This window comes from Bombina bombina, chromosome 9 (genome assembly GCF_027579735.1).
Source record: "Bombina bombina isolate aBomBom1 chromosome 9, aBomBom1.pri, whole genome shotgun sequence".
Taxonomy (NCBI): Eukaryota; Metazoa; Chordata; class Amphibia; order Anura; family Bombinatoridae; genus Bombina; species Bombina bombina.
In genome coordinates this window covers 130,107,975-130,120,010 of record NC_069507.1, presented here as the reverse complement: position 1 = coordinate 130,120,010, position 12,036 = coordinate 130,107,975, and the positions used below count along the sequence as shown (strand labels likewise).

The 12,036-nt window shown below is 39.4% G+C and overlaps 1 protein-coding gene across 3 annotated transcripts in view; it reads right to left on the bottom strand.

Annotated features, from left to right (window-relative positions):
• The window catches only part of LOC128640063 (uncharacterized), a 248,683-nt gene that overhangs the window by 80,350 nt on the left and 156,297 nt on the right, over nucleotides 1-12,036 (bottom strand). Inside the window, exon 1 of one of the 3 annotated variants that reach the window (XM_053692383.1) lies at nucleotides 6,932-6,966. The exons of 1 other annotated variant lie outside the window; for it this stretch is intronic. The gene's annotated coding sequence lies outside the window, so the exon portion shown is untranslated. Of the gene's footprint in view, nucleotides 1-5,439; nucleotides 5,525-6,931; nucleotides 6,967-12,036 lie in introns of those variants that run through there. One more of the 3 variants, XM_053692381.1, reaches the window with a different exon arrangement.

Sequence of the window (12,036 nt, the reverse complement as noted above, 5' to 3'; positions counted from 1 at the left end):
GGATTGATGTGATTCCTCCACCTGTTGTTCTTCCACAGAACCGAAGCGGATATTATCCGCATCTTCGTCCATAAATGTGAAGATGTCTTCATGTTTCTCATCAGTATTGGCTACACTTGGGGCATTTATAGCCTCTAATTCAACAGTAGCTCTATCCGTCATAATGTCTGTCACTGAGATGTATACAAACAGAAATAGAGAAGTGTCCAGGTATAGGAACAACCCTTATGTGGGTGCACTGCACAAAAATAAAGCATACAGCAAATGATGTGTATGCACTCCCACTGTCTTCCAACAACTGCCAGGGTGCTCTTAGAGATAAATAGAAAGAGTGAAAATAAGCACTTGTAGGGTCTAAGTGCTAAGGGGGTTATATAGCAGTCAGTCTATACAAAGATGTGTGTAGAATCTGTACAATCTTACGTTTTATTACTGCAGGTTGCAGATCTATCTATCTGTCTGTCTGTCTATCTATCTATCCATTTAACTCTATCTAACTGTATCTATCTATCTGTCTGTCAGTCAGTCTGCCTATCTATCCATTTAAATCTATCTGTCTGTCAGTCAGTCTGTCTATCTATCCATTTAAATCTATCTATAAATCTGTCTGTCAGTCTATCTATCCATTTAAATCTATCTGTCTGTCAGTCTGACTATCCATTTAAATCTATCTATCTGTCTGTCTATCCATATAAATCTATCTATCTATATCTATCTATATCTAGACTATCTATCTATCTGTATCTATCTGTCTGTCTGTCTCTATCTATGTATCATTATGTCTGTCTCTATCTATCTATTTCTATATCTATTGATCTATCTATTTATCCATTTAAATATATCTGTCTGTCAGTCTATCTATCCATTTAAATCTATCTATATATCTGTCTGTCTGTCTATCTATTCATTTAAATCTATCTGTCTGTCAGTCTGCCTATGATTTTAAATATATCTGTCTGTCTGTCTGTCTGTCTATCCATAGAAATATATCTATATCTATCTGTATCTATCTATCTATCTGTATCTATCTATCTATCTGTATCTATGTGTAGCTATCTATCTGTATCTATCTATCTATCTATCTATCTGTATCTATCTATCTTTCTATCTGTATCTATCTATCTATCTATCTGTCTGTCTCTATCTGTATCTATCTGTCTGTCTCTATCTGTATCTATCTGTCTGTCTGTATCTACCTATCTATCTATCTATCTATCTATCTGTATCTATATATCTATCTGTATCTATCTGTATCTGTCTGTTTCTATCTATCTTTCTATCTATATGTATATCTATCTATCCATCTATCTGTCTGTGTGTCTATCTATATATCTATCTATTTATCTATCTACTACCTATATCTGTCTCTGTCTATCTATCTGTCTGTTTATCTATATATCTATCTATATATGTCTGTCTGTCTCTATCTATATTTCTATCTATATGTATCTATATATCTATCTATCTATCTATCTATCTATCTGTATCTATCTATCTATCTATCTATCTATCTGTATATACATGTATGTCTGTCTATCTGTCTATCTTTTAGTCTGTTTATCTATCTCTATTTGTCTGTCCTACAAAATCATTATACAAGGCAGCATGTATATTATTACTATTGCTTACTACTGGCTACAGTACTAGCAACAATGATACATATAGTGTTACATATATATATATATATATATATATATATATATATATATATATATATATATATATATATATATATATATATATATATATATATATATATATATATATATAGATATTGTGTACATGTACCTAAATCTACCTTAGTATGCTTTTAACAAAGAAAATGAGGTAATATACTTAAACTGAAAAGCTGTTTTTTTTATAATTGCATGCTCAAGCTTAATTTTGAAAGCTTAAAGGAAAAGTCTAATTAAAAAATTAACTTTTCATGATTAAGATAGAGCATGCCATTTTAAGCATTTAAATTTACTCCTATTTTAAATTTTCCTTCATTCTCTTAGTATCTTTATTTTAAAAATGCAAGAATCTAAGCTTAGGATTCAGACCATTTTTATTTCAGCACCTGGGTAGCGCTTGCTGATTGGTGTAGCCACAAATCAGCAAGCGCTACCCAGGTTCTGAACCAAAAATGGGCCGGATCCTAATCTTACATTCTTGCTTTTTCAAATAAAGGTACAAAGAGAACAAAGAACAATTGATAATAGGAGTAAATTAAAAAGTTGCTTAAAACGGCATGCTCTATCTGAATCATGAAAGTGTAATTTTGACTAGACTAGTCCTTTAAAGGGACAGTTAACTAAAAACAAAAACACTTTCCAATTAACCCAGACATGCTCAGGAGCAGCAATGCACTACTGTAAGGTAGATGCGCATTGGTAGCCGCACTTATATGCATCTTGTCATTGGCTCACCCATTGTCTTCAGCTAGCTTCCAGTAGTGCATACCTGCTCCTTCAACAAAGGATTCCAACCGGTTGAAACAAATTTGATAATAAAAGTAAATTGGCTAAAATTGCATGTTCTGTCTAAATCCTGATAGAAAAAGTTTAGTTTGATTTAATTTCACTTGCTACGAAATTGAAACATGCTCGGTTATCTTCTATACATTATGATACATTAGAATGTTCAGGTGCAAATATATTGTAGGAATCTATCAGCACAGTGGCGGCTCATGGGTTATTCAAATGGGGGTTCACAATATATAAATTGTGAAAATTAAATTTACATTTGCGACGTAACTTACAGGTTAAAATACATTTGATCAATCACACACTGGCAAACAGCAAACCTCCGTCGATCACGTGGTTCGTCTGGCCAATCAGGATCTGATCAACACACACACCTTCCTCCAATCAGATTACTGTGGGTTTGTAAACTGCAGGATTCTCCCAGTCCTGTTTCTCTGGGCTTCAGCTGCTCACTGAGAGAGAGTCCTCTCTCTCTCTCAGTGAGCAGCTGAAGCCCAGAGAAACAGGACTGGGAGAATCCTGCAGTTTACAAACCCACAGTAATCTGATTGGAGGAAGGTGTGTGTGTTGATCGGATCCTGATTGGCCAGACGAACCACATGATCGACGGAGGTTTGCTGTTTGCCAGTGTGTGGTCTTCCGGGCGACTGTGAGGTCCGGTCTGCTTTTTCATGGAACGCCGTAGTGCCGCTTCGTTTGTAAGTATTGCTTCTATCACCACAGCATATCGTAGTGTATTGGCGATATCACCCTATTTCGGCGCCTTCTTGTCTCCAGTTGTAGATTGATCCACTGTTCCTGTTTATATCGGAAGAGCTGCCACGACTCCGGACAATTTTGCTTTATATTACCTTCCCTGAGCGCACCTCACTAGGGGGTTAAAAACCCTGGATCTGTGTACTTAAAATACATTTCCGATTATTATTTTTCCATTAATCGGATAAAATATATACCATTTAAGAAAAGAAAAAATAATGAACAAACCGAGTATTGCAAACAAACTGCAGAATAAAAAAAAACGTAAACTTTTTACATTGCACAAATGTACACAACACTTTACAATGTATGGCAGAGTCCCTTATCATATACAGGTAGCCTGATACAATGTGCACATGCTATAACTAAGACACTTAGTGACAGCAGCACTTTTTGTATCACCTGTCATGATTGGGTTAAAAAAACAAAAATGAGCCCTTTATAGTACAAAAACTAATATCTGCAGCTTAGTTGCAGATAATCACTATAAGGGGTTAATTTATGCTATGAAAGTGAAAAAAATGTTTTAATGACTCTATGACTTTTTGACCCCCACAGGGAAAGACAAGAGGTGTTTAACTTGGGGGCACAAACTGCTGGGAGGGGTTAACTTGAGTGCACAGGACTGCAGGTGTTGTCTAATTCCAGTACTTAAGGAGTTAATACAGTTACATATAAGTAACTGTACATATAAGTAATTCATATTAATTAGTTATCAGGATATAACAATATCACAATGTTCTCATTGTGATATTGTTATATCCTAGTAACTAATGAATTAGTACTATGTAAGTTGTCCTATACGATAAAGCACAATAAGTAACTATGCTGATAGGTTACCATTATAAATGGAGATGTGAGGCGAGGGGGACAGGATTGCATGGAGGGGGGGAGAGGGAGGGGGTTTATTTGGGGCACCGGATCGCATGAGGAAGGGTAGTGTGATGTTTGAATATATATCTAACGGCAGCTGTTACAGCACCTGTCGGCACCTCCTCACTATCTGAACTGAAGTTGACAAGGCTCTACACTCAGGGCTACCACTAGAAATGTTTGGGCCCCTGACTGAGCTTGTGGTCAGCCCCCCCCCCCCCCCCCCCCCCGCCGCTTATATTCTGGCCAAAAAATATTAAGCTTGCCACCACGTCACGTGTTTCATATAACAAAATTAACTGAAAGGAGCAATGTCAAATACATTTCATACTCTGCAGCATGCATAACAAGTCATTGGTAAATGGTCACAAATTGACACAAAATCAATTAAAGAGACATAGAACCCCATAAACAATATCAACAGCTCATCATTTGTGAAGACATCATTTATGTAATTTAAGCAACTTGACTCTAAGAAGGTGTTGTGTTTGAATACCTGGTTCATGGGCCCTTGCAGAATATGTGCATATTTCACAGAAAACAGTTATAAGTTCTACTAGAAGCACAATTGAGGTGGACACATAATGTTGCATAACTTAAACACAGACCGTGCTGTCTCCTGGCTTCAACAAGCCTTTAAATCATAGCTTCCTTTATATTCAGAAAAAAAAAAAGAAATAAACAAAGAAAAGAAGAGTACAGACACTGCAGAGTTTTTTTTACATAACGCCAAACAAAATAGGGAACCAAGTCACGAACAAGAAAAAGTTTTACATGAGCAAAAAAAAAAAATTGTTTCATTACTTTGTACATCCACCAAAAGTCCTGCAATTTTTTTACATATATTAAAAGTAAATCTGATAAATGTTTACTTGCACTGTCACATAGGATTGTGTTTTTCCTATTATATATTTGCTTTGTACATTTTTTATCCTCTTAAAATCCAAGGGACATTGTGATAAATTTTGATATCTGTTGCAGTCCTGACTCAAAAGCAGAGAATAAATTAAAGCCAACTTACTGTACTTATCAATGTTAAAAAAAACACAAAAAACTTAAAGTTCAGTTGCTGAATCAGCTATAAATGAGTTTTTTTCTCTGCTTTTGAGGCAGGACTGCAACAGATATCCAGATTTAACACAGTGTCCCACTCCCTTGGGTTTTAAGAGGTAAAAAATGTACAACAAAGCAAATATATAATAGCAAAAACACACTAATCCTAATAAGCAAAGCAGCTGCTAGTTATTCCACATTCAGTGGCTGCCACACTGTGTAGTAGTGCCCACCCCAGACGCCCTCTCTTGTTATGTGACTCACTCAGCTTCTCGCTGTCTACTTTTACCTTTTTCCATCCAGTCCAAGTCAAGTCTCCAGGGCCAGGCTGAGGCTGTTTCAACTTTCAAGTGCGCGTGCGGCCGTGTCTTGGACTCCCACCCAGTGCCTTCCTGCATGCATATGATGTGCACATAGTGCCTAGTATGGCCACAGCCCCTTCTCCCTGCCCCTAGTATGACCACAGCCCCTTCTCCCCACCCCCTAACCAATCAAAATACATTCCTGCCTCTGTCCTGTCATAGTCACAGCCAAAGAGTCTGTTGCAGGGAGAAGAGCTTCATTAGGATCTGGCCATGGGTGGGCTTGGCTTGTGGGTGTGACATCATGGGCCAAACCCAGGTCAAAAAACCCCATAACCCCCCCCCCATTTAAAAAAAAGTTTAACTATTAAAAACAGACTTCGGTATTTTTTAACAGCATCTGTGATGAAAAAAATGATTACAAATTATAACGTTACTTTCTCTGTCAGTGGGCCCAGTTGAGCCCCTCATCCAGGGCGGGCCCCTGACGGTAGTCACCCCTGTCACTCCCTGATGGCGGCCCTGTCCACACTTAAAGCTGTGCGATTAGCAAGGCTATGGGCTGGGTTGTGGGTGGCGCTGCAGGCACTAAGTGGAAAGGGCTTTTTTCCTATACTTCTATCTATCGCACATGCTGTGCAGTGCAATAGATAGAAGTAAAAACAGCAATTTATTTTTATTTTTAGACAAAACTACAGTGGAGCCTGGTGGAATTTTTTTTATTTATTCAGCCAAAAAGGTTAAAAAATGTAATTTGTTAATTTCTTTCTCACTCTTTTTTTTGCTGGAGTTCAGGGGTTCACATGCTCATGTGCTCCTATAGAGGAGCCTCTACTGCATCAGCACATTCTACATAGTAACATAGATTAATTTAAAAGTATCAGAATGCCATCAAGTTCAACCAATTTAACTAACTAAATATAAACAACTTAATTAATACAATTAGAAGCCAACCCATTTAACACAAGCAATCATACCCCAAAATTCTGTTTCTAGCCAGAAATTAATCTAAGCCATTTTTAAATTTATCTAAAGAATTGGCATTCACTACCTCCTTAGACAATGAGTTCTACAATTTCATTGCTCTCACAGTTTATGCTGCTTGCGTATATTCTGAATTATGAAACTAGATCAAGAAAAAGCCAAACCAGATATATATTCTGTACTTACCTGTCAAAAGCTAGATGAATTTTACTGTTTCCATGATCATTTGCTTAAATAAATATTTCCAAGATTGCATAATAATTCTATGTGCAAAGCAAGTTCCCTTTTTCTCTTATAAGCAAAGCAAGTCTTTTTATCTTACAAGTAAAGAAATGGTGCTGCTATAAAATCTTTTCATGCTAACCTAAACTTAATTTTGTAAGTATACTAAATAATTTTTGAGTAGACATTTATAAAGTTGCCAAATCTAATGTGCAGAAGAATCCATTGATTTATAAGAAAAAAAAATCCAAGGTAGAACAAGCATTTACTTACACAGTAAAACACAGCTCCCGTTATCTGTAACTTCCTTGTCAGTAATGAAAAATTAAACTATTCATAAATGGAAAAGACAGGAAAGACAGCATTTTCCTTTATTCGGCCAATAATAGAAGTCTTCTCATTGAGAGGCGGGCTATAATTTATCTATTTGCAATAAACAGGATTTACATTTGTTTAAACACAATAACATGTACAGCTGGAGGAGATATTTATGTTGTATATTCTACAGCTAATATAACTTCATCATGTACACTGTCACCTATTAGTATTACTATACTAATTGAAAAGTTGTTTAAAATGGCATGTTCCAGCTGAATAATGTATGGTTAATTTAGACTTTATTGTTTTAAGAGTCTATCCCTGCACATCCCTTTGGAATGCACATCTTTATAAACCCCTAGAATCTCCACGGAGACTTAATTAGACACGTGCAATGCTAAACATTTGCCTGGGCAGTGTACATTGTAACAATAGCATATGTTCACATTTTCAAAGTGAAAATTTTATAAGTGAGGCATTAACATTAGAATTATACAAGAATTGAACTAGGTTTGGGCAAGGGGCAAGACACAAGGCAAGTACTTCTGTAATACTATGTTTCATATACCTTTTTGTTTTCTTATGCAATTGCTACTGTAATTCTGTGTTTTATGTGTTTAACTGGTTCCCAATTTTGTAAAAATGCTCAATATATTCATATTCCGTTTTGCTACCTCTTGTCTCTACAACAAACTAGATTATTCAATTACTCCTTCCCCCCCACCACCTGCACTGTTCATTAGCCCATCTCTCTTAAACTCACCTTACTTTTTTACTCATGAACTTTACCTATTCCTAAACACTCTCTCTCCCCCCTGCACCTCGTCTCAAATCTGTATCTCATCTCATGTCACTCTCCCTTTTGCTTTTACTTACTGCTGGTGACGTCTCCCCTAATCCCGGTCCCCAACCACTGCCAAGCCGTGCACACCCATGTGTACCATCCCATAGACTCAGAAAACAAAACTCTGCAAACCTTACTCACATTCCCTCAAACCGCTCCTCTCATCCTTCTCCTCCTTTTCCTTCCCTGAACAATCTATCTGCCACTATAATTCCACCCTTATATCCGTCCTTGACAATCTCGCCCCTCTTACCATTGCTCTGAAATCACTGACTCATACTCAGCCCTAGCATACTCCTCTGACGCGGTACCTACGCAGATTTTCCCGTACTGCTGAACGGCACTGGAGAAAATCTCGGAGTTCAACTGATTTTCTTCATTACAAATTCATCTTGAACTCCTACTATTCTGCCCTTAATCTCCATAAGCAACACTACTTATCTACTCTTATCTCTAATATTTCTATAAACCCAAAACATCTGTTCTCCACTTTCAATACTCTCCTCTGCCCTCCCCCACCTCCTAATACAACTTTTCTGTCAGCTCAAGACTTTGCCAGCCACTTCAATAACAAAATTGACTCCATCAGAAATGAAATCAGCTCTCAACATAATTCCATTCTCTCCCCCCCTCAAATGCTCTCACTAAACCACAACCCACACAACCTGAAACCTAGCTCATTCTCCCCTGTTACTGAGGAAGACGTTTTGGCACTTATACTGTGCTCTCACCTCACTACCTGTCCCCTTGACCCTATCCCCTCACATCTACTCCCCTCCCTCTCTGCTACCCTTACACCCCTATACTAACACACATTTTCAACTTCTCCCTCAGCACCGGTATATTTCCCTCATCGCTGAAACATGCACTGGTCACACCTATCCTCAAAAAACCTTCCCTTGATCCTACCTCCCCATCCAACTACCGCCCTATTTCCCTCCTCCCTCTTGCCTCAAAGCTTCTTGAAAAACTAGTATATGCATGCCTATCCCATTTCCTTATGTTAAACTCCCTTCTTGACCCACTGCAATCTGGATTTCGTCCCCGTCACTCCACAGAGACAGCTATTGTTAAGGTTACCAACGACCTACTTACAGCAAAATCAAAAGGCCTCTTCTCTCTGCTTATCCTCCTTGATCTGTCCGCAGCCTTTGACACTGTTGACGACCCTCTTTTGCTCCAAACCCTCCAATCCTTCAGCATCTGTGACACAGCCCTTTGGTGGCTCTCTTCCTACCTGTCAAACCGTACCTTTAGTGTAGCCTTCTCTGGGGCCTCCTCTGCCCTGTCACCACTTTCTGTCGGAGTCCCGCAAGGCTCTGTCCTCAGTCCCTTTCTCTTCTCAATCTACACGTCATCACTAGGTTCCTTAATAAAGTCCCATGGTTTCCAATATCATTTGTATGCCGACAACACCCAAATCTACTTCTCTGCACCAGACCTATCTCCTTCCTTGCTAACCCGTGTCACTAACTGTCTTTCTCACATCTCTTCCTGTATATCCTCTCACTACCTCAAGCTAAATCTCTCCAAATCTGAGCTCCTCATTTTCCCCCTTCTTCAAAAATCTCCACCCCAATCTCTCTATAACTGTCGACAACTCCATCATTACCCCTACCCCGCATGCCCGATGTCTCGGGGTCACATTTGACTAAGATCTTTCTTTCACTCCTCACATTCAGTCTTTGGCTAAAGCCTGCCGCTTCCACCTTAAACACATCTCTAAAATTAGATATTTCCTTACACAAGACACAACTAAGATTTTAATCCACTCTCTCATTCTTTCCCGCCTCGATTACTGCAACTCTGTCCTCTCTGGTCTCCCCATCTGCCACCTTGCTCCTTTACAATCCATAATGAATGCCTCTGCCAGACTCATCTTCCTTACACATTGCTCTTTATCTGCCGCTTCTCTCTGCCAATCCCTTCACTGGCTTTTTCTTGCCTCTAGAATCAAACACTAAATTCTCACTCTGACATACAAAGCCCTCAACTGCACTGCTCCCCCTATATTTCAGACCTTGTCTCTCTCCCCTATATCTCAGACCTTGTCTCTCTCCCTCCCGTCCCCTTCGTTCTGCTCATGACCTCCTACTCTCCTCCTCTCTGGTTACCTCATCACACTCCCATTTACAGGACTTCTTCAGACTGGCTCCCATCTTGTGGAACTCTCTTCCTCGCCCCACAAGACTCTCCCCTAGTTTTGAAAGCTTCAAGCGCTCCCTAAAGACTCTACTGTTCAGGGATGCATACAACCTACGCTGACCTTTCTTACCAGTTCCACTCCTCTATTGCTATCCCCTGAACCCCCTTAGCATGTAAGCTTGAGTCCAGATGTTTGTAGATCACCTTCTTAAGAGCTGACTACAACAGTGCAACTCTTGGCAGGGCCCTCTACCCATTTGATCCCTATAATTGTTTTGTTGTACACCCCCTTTGTTTATAGCGCTGAGGAATAACCAATAATAATAATAATAATAATTTTGTTTTCATTAGTTAAATAAATAATTTTGTTTTGGCAAATTAGTTTAGGTAATTTTAAAAAAAAAATCGGCAAATTAGTTTTGATAAGTTAAATCGTTTTTTTCTGATCCGTTCGTTTTTTCGGATTCATTCTTTATTTATATGCATTATTCTATTCTGATGTTTAGAATAGAATAATGTGTTTATATGCATGTATGTGTATGTGAATGTATGTTGTATGTACATGTTTATGTGTGTATATGCATGTATATGTGTGTATATGAAAATAGGTGTGTGTTTATATGCATGTATATGTGTTTATATGCATGTATGTTTGTTTATATGCATGTATGTTGTATGTGCATGTATGTGTGTCCAGTGGCGTGCAGTAATAGGAGGCAGGGGAGGCAGTGCCTCCCCTGTCCAATCAGGAAAAAAAAAAGATTTTAAATAATATTTATTAAAAAAAATAATGTGTTTTTAATGTTATTATATTTTGGCCACGCCCACCCCGCCCCAAGGGTACCCCCACCCCCGATGGCGATTACTCATTATACTCATTACACTGTCTGAGTCACTCTACTACTGTGTACTCTCAGTGCGCTTGCGCTGCCAAATTCACCATGTTGCGCAATTAGGAGGCAGTGACCCGGTCTGCTGCCCTCCATTAATTGCGCAACATGGATCCAACACACATAGACAGCTCACTTAGAGCGGCGCCACCCACTGGTGACTCGCCGGGCCCTCATACAAGCTCCTATGGAGGCGGTTATCAAAACCGCCTCCATGATGAGCTAGATCACTTGAGCCAATCAGCATTCAGCAGCACTGCAGGGAGTCGTGCCTGCTGGGCTGCTGATGCTGATTGACAGTCTGGGGGTCACGTGACGTCTCTCGCGCTGACACAGTCAGACTGGCGGGAAGACTCAGTCAGTAGCTGCTGCTGGAAGAGCGACTACTGTGCGTGCGTGCCCGTGCTGCCCTGCCCTGCCCTCAGTGCCCAGCGCCTGGGCTGAAAAAAAATTAAAGTGCTGCTCTCACTTACTGCCCAGTGAGTCAGTCAGAGGTCTCTGTGCTTGAGGAGAGGAGACTCAGGAGGAGGACGGTGGTGCGGAGCCAGTGCCACGTGGGTGGACCCAGTGGATTCAGGTCAGAGGTGACAGTCTCTCATTCATGATCATCTGTGTCATGTCTGACAGTGACACTGACTGATCTGCGACCGAACCGGACGTCATCATCACCAAGCTCAGGTAAGAAGTCACTGCTCCACTGTGAAACATATCCATGGTTGGCTCAATGGTGTGGATTTTGGCAGATGAGCATTGTGTGATACCAGCTTTTATAGTGCCTAGTCACATTCACCTAGAGATTGTCCAGTATTTTTGTGGTGGGCAGCTGGGCATGCCAGGGGTGAGGTCGGCCAGTCCAGGATTTGATTAGGCAGTTTTGGGGTATGGTCTGACTGGAAGGGGCTGCAGAAGGGAAGGAAAACAGTTTTACTTTCCCTCTCAACCCAGAAACACAATGGGGACCTACAAGACAGTACTCTGCAGATACAACATTGGTGTATTTTATAATTGTACTATTATGTATATATTCAGTTGTAGCCAAAATAGCTCCTTTGTAAAAACACAAACATATTGCTCCATATAGGATTTTTTCATCTTTGATTGTGTCCATTGTCCAATAAATAAGATAAACAACTTGAATACAAAAGCTCTTGCAGAATACTGATATACTATGGGCACTGTGA